Source organism: Eurosta solidaginis, chromosome 2 (genome assembly GCF_040869045.1).
Source record: "Eurosta solidaginis isolate ZX-2024a chromosome 2, ASM4086904v1, whole genome shotgun sequence".
Taxonomy (NCBI): domain Eukaryota; kingdom Metazoa; phylum Arthropoda; class Insecta; order Diptera; family Tephritidae; genus Eurosta; species Eurosta solidaginis.
This window is the reverse complement of record NC_090320.1, coordinates 91,291,665-91,303,810: the sequence shown is the minus strand read 5'-3', so window position 1 is coordinate 91,303,810 and position 12,146 is coordinate 91,291,665.

The following is a 12,146-nucleotide window of genomic DNA, read 5'->3' as shown; positions in this document are numbered from 1 at the left end:
GATAAAAAATTATTGTTAGGCCTTGAGCTCGATTCGAACCCGCGATCTTAAAATCAGTAGGCCGATATAACAACAAAAATTGTTAATACATCCCAGAGCACGGGGAAAAAGTGTCAATAAAATATGACACAATGGCAGCATTGCCAACAAACAAGTCCAATTTTCACAGCCATTCTGCAACAGATGTCGCAGTGTTGTGAATATCAATTGGCACGAACCAGAATAGAAGTAGGATTAATGAAGACAAACAAAAAACCGCTGTGGTGGCTGAATGGTTATAGCAGCGGAGCCTAAACGTTGCCGATGAAGGAATTTAGCAGTTCCCGAAATGGATCTATACAACGAGCTTTGGCAGTTGTCTAAATATTTTCTTTCTTCTATTCTAATTTAAAAAAAAATGTTTTCAATTAAGAAAAAATTTATCATAACAATAATAATGATAAAAAATTATTGTTAGGCCTTGAGCTCGATTCGAACCCGCGATCTTAAAATCAGTAGGCCGATATAACAACAAAAATTGTTAATACATCCCAGAGCACGGGGAAAAAGTGTCAATAAAATATGACACAATGGCAGCATTGCCAACAAAAAAGTCCAATTTTCACAGCCATTCTGCAACAGATGTCGCAGTGTTGTGAATATCAATTGGCACGAACCAGAATAGAAGTAGGATTAATGAAGACAAACAAAAAACCGCTGTGGTGGCTGAATGGTTATAGCAGCGGAGCCTAAACGTTGCCGATGAAGGAATTTAGCAGTTCCCGAAATGGATCTATACAACGAGCTTTGGCAGTTGTCTAAATTTTTTCTTTCTTCTATTCTAATTTTAAAAAAAAATTTTTTTCAATTAAGAAAAAATTTATCATAACAATAATAATGATAAAAAATTATTGTTAGGCCTTGAGCTCGATTCGAACCCGCGATCTTAAAATCAGTAGGCCGATATAACAACAAAAATTGTTAATACATCCCAGAGCACGGGGAAAAAGTGTCAATAAAATATGACACAATGGCAGCATTGCCAACAAACAAGTCCAATTTTCACAGCCATTCTGCAACAGATGTCGCAGTGTTGTGAATATCAATTGGCACGAACCAGAATAGAAGTAGGATTAATGAAGACAAACAAAAAACCGCTGTGGTGGCTGAATGGTTATAGCAGCGGAGCCTAAACGTTGCCGATGAAGGAATTTAGCAGTTCCCGAAATGGATCTATACAACGAGCTTTGGCAGTTGTCTAAATTTTTTCTTTCTTCTATTCTAATTTAAAAAAAATTTTTTCAATTAAGAAAAAATTTATCATAACAATAATAATGATAAAAAATTATTGTTAGGCCTTGAGCTCGATTCGAACCCGCGATCTTAAAATCAGTAGGCCGATATAACAACAAAAATTGTTAATACATCCCAGAGCACGGGGAAAAAGTGTCAATAAAATATGACACAATGGCAGCATTGCCAACAAACAAGTCCAATTTTCACAGCCATTCTGCAACAGATGTCGCAGTGTTGTGAATATCAATTGGCACGAACCAGAATAGAAGTAGGATTAATGAAGACAAACAAAAAACCGCTGTGGTGGCTGAATGGTTATAGCAGCGGAGCCTAAACGTTGCCGATGAAGGAATTTAGCAGTTCCCGAAATGGATCTATACAACGAGCTTTGGCAGTTGTCTAAATTTTTTCTTTCTTCTATTCTAATTTAAAAAAAATTTTTTCAATTAAGAAAAAATTTATCATAACAATAATAATGATAAAAAATTATTGTTAGGCCTTGAGCTCGATTCGAACCCGCGATCTTAAAATCAGTAGGCCGATATAACAACAAAAATTGTTAATACATCCCAGAGCACGGGGAAAAAGTGTCAATAAAATATGACACAATGGCAGCATTGCCAACAAACAAGTCCAATTTTCACAGCCATTCTGCAACAGATGTCGCAGTGTTGTGAATATCAATTGGCACGAACCAGAATAGAAGTAGGATTAATGAAGACAAACAAAAAACCGCTGTGGTGGCTGAATGGTTATAGCAGCGGAGCCTAAACGTTGCCGATGAAGGAATTTAGCAGTTCCCGAAATGGATCTATACAACGAGCTTTGGCAGTTGTCTAATTTTTTTCTTTCTTCTATTCTAATTTAAAAAAAATTTTTTTCAATTAAGAAAAAATTTATCATAACAATAATAATGATAAAAAATTATTGTTAGGCCTTGAGCTCGATTCGAACCCGCGATCTTAAAATCAGTATGCCGATATAACAACAAAAATTGTTAATACATCCCAGAGCACGGGGAAAAAGTGTCAATAAAATATGACACAATGGCAGCATTGCCAACAAACAAGTCCAATTTTCACAGCCATTCTGCAACAGATGTCGCAGTGTTGTGAATATCTATTGGCACGAACCAGAATAGAAGTAGGATTAATGAAGACAAACAAAAAACCGCTGTGGTGGCTGAATGGTTATAGCAGCGGAGCCTAAACGTTGCCGATGAAGGAATTTAGCAGTTCCCGAAATGGATCTATACAACGAGCTTTGGCAGTTGTCTAAATTTTTTCTTTCTTCTATTCTAATTTAAAAAAAAAAATTTTTTCAATTAAGAAAAAATTTATCATAACAATAATAATGATAAAAAATTATTGTTAGGCCTTGAGCTCGATTCGAACCCGCGATCTTAAAATCAGTAGGCCGATATAACAACAAAAATTGTTAATACATCCCAGACCACGGGGAAAAAGTGTCAATAAAATATGACACAATGGCAGCATTGCCAACAAACAAGTCCAATTTTCACAGCCATTCTGCAACAGATGTCGCAGTGTTGTGAATATCAATTGGCACGAACCAGAATAGAAGTAGGATTAATGAAGACAAACAAAAAACCGCTGTGGTGGCTGAATGGTTATAGCAGCGGAGCCTAAACGTTGCCGATGAAGGAATTTAGCAGTTCCCGAAATGGATCTATACAACGAGCTTTGGCAGTTGTCTAAATTTTTTCTTTCTTCTATTCTAATTTAAAAAAAAAAAAATTTTTTCAATTAAGAAAAAATTTATCATAACAATAATAATGATAAAAAATTATTGTTAGGCCTTGAGCTCGATTCGAACCCGCGATATAAAAATAATCTTAACATAAATTTGAAAGTTAAAAGGTTTAAAATTTTAATTTAAATTATAATTGAAAAATTTTAAATTTAATATTAGAATAAAAATTGTACTTACATAAAATTAAATTTAATAAAAAAATATTAAAATTAATAAGTAGTTGATTGATGATTGGCAATGGCATTTACGTTATTCGAGAAATTTTGATTGTTGATAAATATTTTCGTTTTGATTGTAGTTGGAAGTCTGGCCAGTCTGGTGACTAGAAGGTCTATTGAGTTATGTATATCGATTTCTCTGATGAGCAAATAGCTTTCATACATGTAGAATGCACAAATTGTAAAAAATTCCATTACTTTAACATTTTTTTGCTTTCGCAAATCGCAAATCAGTTCGTGCACTTAAAAATGTTGTATGTACATAAATAACTGGTTGTTTGGTTACAAAGCAATTTTGTGTATTGCATAAAATGTTCTAGTTTACGAGTTACACTGGATTGTTTTAATTTTTCTTCATATATTTTTAAGTTGCGTTAAACAATTCATGATAACTTGAACCACACGTGTCTTTTATATTTTAAGTTTTGCATTTAATATTGGCAAGATGACGGTTGAAGACGGTTGAAACTTCGCATGAGCTTCTGTTGGTAGCTACTTTCAGCTAGATGAGAAAAATTGGTTGCGCGGAAGTACTACACCACTTTTGTCAAACGAAAATTATATCGTTCTTGAACTTATTGGGGTTTAATTGATTCGATTGCAGGATCCTGGCAGGATCGCTAATATATTTGGTAGTTAACCAAATATTTAAATATTTATTTTTTAAAAATGTTTTGTTATTTATTTGAAGTATAAAATATTATTTTTGTTTATTTTTGAGTTTAGATATTTTCCAACTAATTAGAATTTTCTTTTTTTGAAGTTATTCAAAATTTTAAGTTAACACGAAAACTCAATTAAAATTATTTTAAAAATTAAAGTAAAGAGTACAAAGTAGTTAACACTATAGCTACATATATATATATATATATCTACGCTGCTGGATGCGAAGGCGTCTAGTCTGATTATAGGCAAAATGTGATACGTTGCTTTGGAGAGGTATGTATATTAGGGTTGGTCGATTTGTATGGAGGAAAGTTAACCGATATCGCGCCATCGATTTTTCGATAGGATTTGGGCTCAGGAAAAGAAATTTCACTACGCATACCCAAAAAAAAACTTTCGAGCCTGCGAAATTTAATTTTTTTTTTACTTTTTTCCGACTTTGATTTTTAAGGTTTTTTTCATGACCTACTAAAAAAATTTCATATGTATACCCTGTCCCACCCAAAAATGTCCGCTAAAAACGTTGGCGATAACAGTTTTTTGACAAAAAAAAAAAAAATATTTTATTTATACATGAAAATTTTAGAATTAAATGAAAATTTGTTTAGTAGGTCATGGAAAAAACCTTAAAAATCAAAGTCGAAAAAATGTAAAAAAAAAAATGAAATTTCGCAGGCCCGAAAATTATTTTTTTGGGTATGCGTAGTGGAACTTTTTTCCTGAGCCCAAATCTTATCGAAAAATCGATGACGCGATATCGGTTAACTTTCGTCCATAAAAATCTACCCACCCTAATATACATAACTCTCCAAAGCAATTCCTGCAAAGCCATTTCTGCATCCTGGCACCAACCCTCCGACTCAATTATGGCCCCAAGATCTCTTTCTAAGCTCAGGCACGGTGTGAGGTGCGACTGATATCCGCCAGTCATAAGAATTCTATTTCCGGTAGCCATAAGAAATCCTTTTCGTTTGTTAGTAGGGGTATAACAAATATGTAGTTAGCTAACAGGGCATGTCCAAATAGAGAGCGTGGTTTAACAGCATATGAGCAGTATAGAAGTTCAATTTAATGTTATAATAGTGTGTTCTAACATAAATTCTAATAACAGAAGTGGAACAGATTTTAACAGGCGTCATAACCGCAGGGCTTACACTGTGGAATTTTTGTAAGAAATTGATGCAGAAATTACGAGAGAGATTGCTTACTAAAAAAACAGCATGAAGTATGGGAGTATAACATTGTTACGAATTTAGTGAAACTCCGCTTATTTTACACCTTCTACTAACGTTCGTATCGCTAAACTGTTGAATAAATAACTCCAATATACAATAACGCTTAACTTCACAACCAATAGCGTGCTTAAATCAAACTGAATACGGACTACTCAGCTTCTCAGGTTCCATAGTCTGGTGGGAAGTTCTAAGTAAGAGCTACAATCTCACCAGCCAACAAAAAGTCCAGCGCACTGCGTGCGTTGGTGCCATGGGGGCCGGACGCACTTGCCCCACAGCTGCTTGAGACCCCATTTTTCACCTGCTTCCGATCGACTTGCATATACTTTGTACATCGTCACAAACCGCACTGAGACATAGTAGTATCCTAAAGAAACTTTCGGATGGTACATGTAGTACCGAGACAGATTACTACCCTCGCAAACTGAAGTTTGAGTACGGTTGTAATACCGCCGTTCCAAGCAGGAACGAGTGGAAGAGAAACCCGGGCATAAGGGTCGACGACATCGAAATCTACACTGACGGCTCCAAGATCGAATCGGGAGTGGGGGCCGAAGTCTTCTCTGAGTGCCTAGATTTGTCTGCATCATTCAGACTCCCATCGCACTTCAGCGTGTTTCAAGCAGAAATCCTCGCGATTTGGCAAGCCTGCAAATCACTGGAGGGCTTGAATGTAGCTGGTAAAGTTTGCATCCTGTCAGATAGCCAAGCAGCGATAAAATCGCTTTCTTCATCACACATTAATTCAAAATTAATCTGGGCTTGTAAGCGACTCATATCCCAGTTATCCACCAATCTAGAACTACGCGTTATCTGGGTCCCGAGTCATAGGGGGATAGAGAGTAACGAGAAAGCCGACGAGCTAGCACGCAGGGGCTCATCGCAGATGAACGAGGAAATAACCAGTGTCGAAGTAGGCATACCCTTAGCAGTAGCCAAGGGGAATATCCAAAGCTTCTACTTGAAGAAAGCACAACCAAAGTGGAATAACATCATCACTTGTACAATATCAAAATCCATTTGGCAAAACTATGAAGGAAAGAGAACAAATTCAGGGCTAACACACGCAAACTGATAGCAGTCTGCACCGGTCCTTTGGCAGTAGCTACGCATGAGGAAAAGATGGGAATTCCGTTTAACGACTACTGCAGAATCTGCAAAGATCAAAATGCCAGGGAGACAGTAGAACACTTTATGTGTAAATGCCCGGTACTAGCTAGAACCCGGCTAAGGTTTCTTGGAACCCCGTTTCTAGAAGACTTCAGAGGGTTACCTGTGATAGCAATCCCGAATATTCTTAGTTTTATCAACAACTCTGGCTGGTTGTAATACATTGACTGTAAAATTTCGTAGGTTTTTAGACGAGATACATGGCATCAAAACGGCTTTAAATAGCTACTTGGGCGACCAGAGTCGCAGCCATTTCACCTACCTACCTACCTACCTATTCAGCTTCTGCTACTTTTATACTCTCTGCCCAAATGTCTAGACGTTTCTTCTTCTAGAACACTCCACCTGGTCATCAGCCATACGCGCGTGTATTTGTAGTGTGTAACCATATACGTGTGTATATGTGAGCGAAGTAGTAGCTGATGATGACATGCGTTTGTGAGTATCTATCTGGTGCTTGTATGTATGTGTGTACATTAAGCTGGGTCGATTTATTAACCTATATCGCGCCATTGATTTTTCGATAGGTTTTGGGCTCAGGAAAAAAGTTCCACTAAGCATACCCAAAAAAACAATTTTCGAGCCTGCAAAATTTGAGTTTTTTGACTTTTTTTCTTTGATTTTTAAGGTTTTTTTCATGACCTACTTAAAAAATTTTTATTTGATTTTAAAATTTTCATGTATACCCTGTCCGACTCAAAATTGTCCGCTAAGAACTTTGGCGATAACAGTTTTTTGAAAAAAAAAATATTTTTTGGGTTTTGAGGAGTGTTTTGGTGAAAAAATTTCTTTTTTCGCCATTTTTTTAAGGGTTTCTTTACAAACGTGCAAAAGTGTTGTCGATGAAAACAAATTTGTCTCATAGTTCCTATCCCACATTAACAGTTTTTTAAAAACAATTTTTTTTTTGTTTTTGGGGCTTGTTTTGGTCGAAATCGATTTTTTTCATTTTCAAGGCTCCAAATCATTTTTTATGTGTATGTTTCCGTTAGACCAATAAGATTACCAAAATGATCAGGTGACGAGCTAAGTTGATTTAGCCATGTTCGTCTGTCCATCCGTCCGTCCCTCTGTCCATCTGTGCGTTTGTTTGAACGCAAACTAGTCCCTCAATTTTTGAGATAACTTGATGAGCAGGCATATTTTGATGGGGGATTTGACATTTGTCGGAATCGACCGGATAGGAACACTATAGCATATACCTCCCATACAATCGATGGTTCAATAAGAGGGGTTTCGCTGTTAAAATGAGGCAGAAATGGGGCGGAAATGGCGAAAACCCTCTTACTGAACAATAGATTGTATGGGAGGTATATGCTATAGTGGTCAGATCCGGTCAATTCAGACAAATGTTATATCCCCCGTCAAAATATGCCTGCTTACTAAATTTCATCAAGATATCTCAAAAATTGAAGGACTACTTTGCGTTCAAACAAACGGACAGACGGACGGACGGACGGACGGATATGGCTAAGGGCTAAATCAACTTAGCTCGTCACCTGATCATTTTGGTATACTTATTGTTGGGTCTAACGGAAACATATACATTAAAAATGATTTGGAGCCTTGAAAATGAAATAAATCGATTTCGAACAAAACAAGTCCCAAAAACCAAAAAAAAAATTTTTTTTAAAAACTGTATATGCCAGCGTTTTTATCGCATAATTTTAAGTGGGATAGGAACTATGAGACAAGTTCGTTTTCATCGGCAACACTCTTGCACGTTTCTGAAAAAATCACTCCTCAAAACCCCAAAAAACATTTTTTTTTTTTAAAACTGTTATCGCCAAAGTTTTTAGCGGACAATTTTGAGTCGGACAGGGTATGTATGAAAATTTTAAAATCAAATGAACATTTTTTAAATAGGTCATGAAAAAAACCTTAAAAATCAAAGAAAAAAAGTCAAAAAACTCAAATTTTTCAGGCTCGAAAATTATTTGTTTGGGTATACTTAGTGGAACTGTTTTTCCTGAGCCCAAAACATATCGAAAAATCGATGGCGCGATATAGGTTAACTTTCGTCCATGCAAATCAACCCAGCTTAGTGTACATGATGATTAATTTGTTTACATACATACAAGTGTGGCAACTTGCTTTATTGTTGCTGTAGCTTTATTTACTTAGTATCAGATTAGTGATGTGAGTATCACTTAGTGTTACTAATATTCGTCCCGATCAGACATATTTTCCGATCTACAGGAGCTAGCCTCTCCAATTGAACCACCCTTCTATTTCGTGGTTTTCCATTGGTTTGTATGCGGTAGATGGTATCACTGATCCTCTTCACAACTTTCTACGGGCCTTCAAAACTACACCAAAATTTGGATAGAACACCTTTCCTGCAGTAAGGGTTGTATATCAGTACCAAATCTCCCTCCAAGCATCCTTCCGAATTATTGTTCTTGTCGTACCTGTGTTTCATCCTTCGCTCACTATCCTGGACCGTTCCCTCACACTCTGTTGTTTGGCCAATGAACTATTTCATATGGCTTGATCTTTACCAATTGGCTTTGCATAATCAGTATCGTTTTGACATTTAATAACAGAAGTGCGCGCTGGCTTGAAACCACCCTTGCATTCTTTCTGAAAAATTCTTTCGTTCGTTTTTCCTCTGACGGTAAGATAGATATCACAGGACATTCAATAGCTGGGTCAAGTTTTCGATTTTATATCTGACTCGCTCTTGCTTATCTCCTCCTGCTTTGCGTTTACGACCAGCTAAGTTGGAACTACCAGGACCGGTGTTGCAATGACGAACAATGTGACCTGGGTTACCGCACTTGAAACACTTCATAACTCCGTCATTTTTCTGTTGTGATCTCTTCAGCGCCACCAATATTGTGCTCACCCAGTCTGGCCTTTCCACTTCCACGGCGTGCTTTGAAAACTGGCTTACTCAAAAGTGAGGCAGTTTCCTGAGCGCATGGTATACCGTTTCAGCAAATGTCAACTTTGGGTTTGCGTATGTAGCTCGCTTCGTCTATACGTCCCGTATGCCATTTATAAAACTCTAGATTTTTACCCTCTCGGTGTATTCCACGGGTGCGTCCGCATTTGCTGGATGAGCCAAGCTTTCAACATCCGAGGCAAACTCCTGCAAAGTCTCGTTAGCTTTTTGGTAGCGGTTTTGCAATTCTATTTGGTAGATCTGTTTCCTGTTTTCGCTTCCGTACCGTCGTTCTACAGCAGCCATCAATGCTTCATAACTGTTCCGTTCGTTCCGTTCAATGTTGCGAAGAATGCAGCAACTTTATATTCAGCATTCCAGTTGTTCACTGTTGCGGTCTTCTCAAACTGTAGCTTACAGACCTGGAAAGGAACAGAACCGTCAAAGGATGGTGTTTTACCTTTGGATGACTCGCTGAAACTGCAGGGCGATTGAGTTGTAACTGCTCCATACGACCTTTTAAATCATCGACTTCTGCCTGAGATTGAGCGATTTTTGCATCCTGCGCTTCCAGCTTACTCTTGCTTACTGTGCTTCTAGCTACGAAGACATTTGTGCCACCTGCAATGATAAGCGCTCCTCTTGTTCCTCCATCTTGGATGTTATGCGTGTTTCCTGTGATTCCAGTTGGGATGTTATACGTGTCTCCTGTGCTTCCAGATGGGATACCATATACGTCTTTGGTTCTTCCACTTGAGATGACATTTGAGTTTCCTGCGCTTCAATCTTGGATGTTATACGGTTCTCCTGCGATTTCAGTTGGGATGCCACTGTCGATGTTTTTGCAGATATTGCAGCCAATATCACGTTCAAGTCTGTGCTAGTAACTGCCTGCGATGTTTCGTTTTTCTCTTAAATTTTAGTTGTTGTCTCGTCCCCATTAGGATGAAAGACATCATCGTCCACATTAATTCCTTCTGCCTCCATAGCGTCTCGTAGCCGTGCTTGAAGTTCGATCTTATTGCCGGTTGTATTCAATCCACGGCTCTCCAACTCATTTTTCAGTTGCCGGATCCTGAATTCACTTAACTTTGCCATGTCCCTGTTGTGCTCTGGAATTTATTCAACAATTCCTCTTCTGACACCAATGTTCACGAATTTAGTGAAACTCCGCTTATTTTACACCTTCTACTAACGTTCGTATCGGTAAACTGTTGAATAAATAACTCCAATATTCAATAACGCAAAAATGGTCTTTATTAGACTCCTTTGAAAGTACTTCACAATAACGCTTAACTTCACAACCAATAGCGTGCTGCTTTTATACTCTCTGCACAAATGTCTAGACGTTTCTTCTTCTAGAATCCTCTACCTGGTCGTCAGCCATACGCGCGTGTATTTATAGTGTGTAACCATATGTGCGCGAAGTAGTAGCTGATGATGACATGCGTTTGTGAGTATCTTTTTTTTTTTTTTGTTTTTTTTTTTTTGCGGGGAGGCTGAAAAATGCCTAATGCACCATAATTGCTGCCGTCGCAGCAACCGTGTGTCCGTAGACTAAAACACAGCCCCGTTCTGGAACCGTCGCCCACCCCGGCACCACTTTCGCATTACTTCAGGGTGGCGTTCCATATTTCTCATTTTTTAAGAGCCTACTGTTGTCCCTGCGTCCAGGTTCCCGCTATTTGCTCTGAGTGTCCATTTAATCACCACTGCTTCGCATGCGCATTTCTCTGCGCTCCCTCTCAACATCCATCAGGCGTGTCATTACTATAAATGCCATTTTGCTCACTGCAGTCCAGCACTCTTTCCTGCTGCACATATGTGAAACTAAATTTCTCGTGGTAGGTTCCTCCCCAAAGACTCCATGCAAGGTGAGTCTTTCTTCGTGGAAACGGGGGCAGTAGAACATGACGTGTTCTGCGTTTTCTAACTCTGTGGTACACATTGGGCAACGAGGATCTTCCTCTATCCTACGCTTCCATAAATACTCTTTGAAACCGCCATGTCCACTCATTATTTGCGTGAGATGGTAGTTCAGTTCGCCGTGCTTCCGCTCATTCCATTGAGCTACGTTCCAAACTAGTGTGAAAGTCCAACGCCCTTTACTCGAGGCCTCCCACCGTTCTTGCCACTTAGCTATTGTTTTTGTCCTTGCTCTTTTCTTGTCTTCTTCAGATGGTCGCTCGGTATTAGTGTTATACAGATCGGCCATTTCGCTTGCCAGTAAGTCCACTGGGATTTTCCGGGTTAGAACCAGGATCGCGTCGTCGGACACCGTCCGATAAGCACTTGCTATTCTTAAAGAAGAAAGTCGGTACGCTGCTAATATATATTTTTGATGGGTCTGTTCAGATCCATACCACACTGGTGCTGCGTATAGTATTATTGAGCTGGTTACTGTGGACAATAGCTGACGTATAGCTTCGCTCGGACCACCAATGTTAGGCATTATTCGCATAAGTGATCCATTAACTTTGGTAATTTTCTCCCCCACCGCTCTGAAGTGCTCTTTGAAAGTTAACTTAGAGTCAATGTGCACTCCTAAGTATTTTAAGGAATCCTTTGAGGTGATTTGATGATCCCCGACAGTTAAGACTAACTCGTTCGCCGACCGTTTGGAGCTTACTAATAACACTTCCGTCTTTTGGCTAGCCAACTCCAGTCCTGTATTGGTCAGCCATTCCTTTATTCTTGCTACGGCGTCATTACATAATGCTTGAAGCAGGTCCAGTTTCTTGGCCACTACTACCACTGCAATATCATCAGCATATCCCACAATTTGCGTGTTTTCTGGTAGATCAATCTTTAGCACCCCGTCATACATTACATTCCAAAGCGTTGGACCGAGAACAGATCCCTGTGGGACGCCTCCTGTGATTTTGTACTCTTTAGCTCCTTGATCCGTGTCAAAAAGAAGTA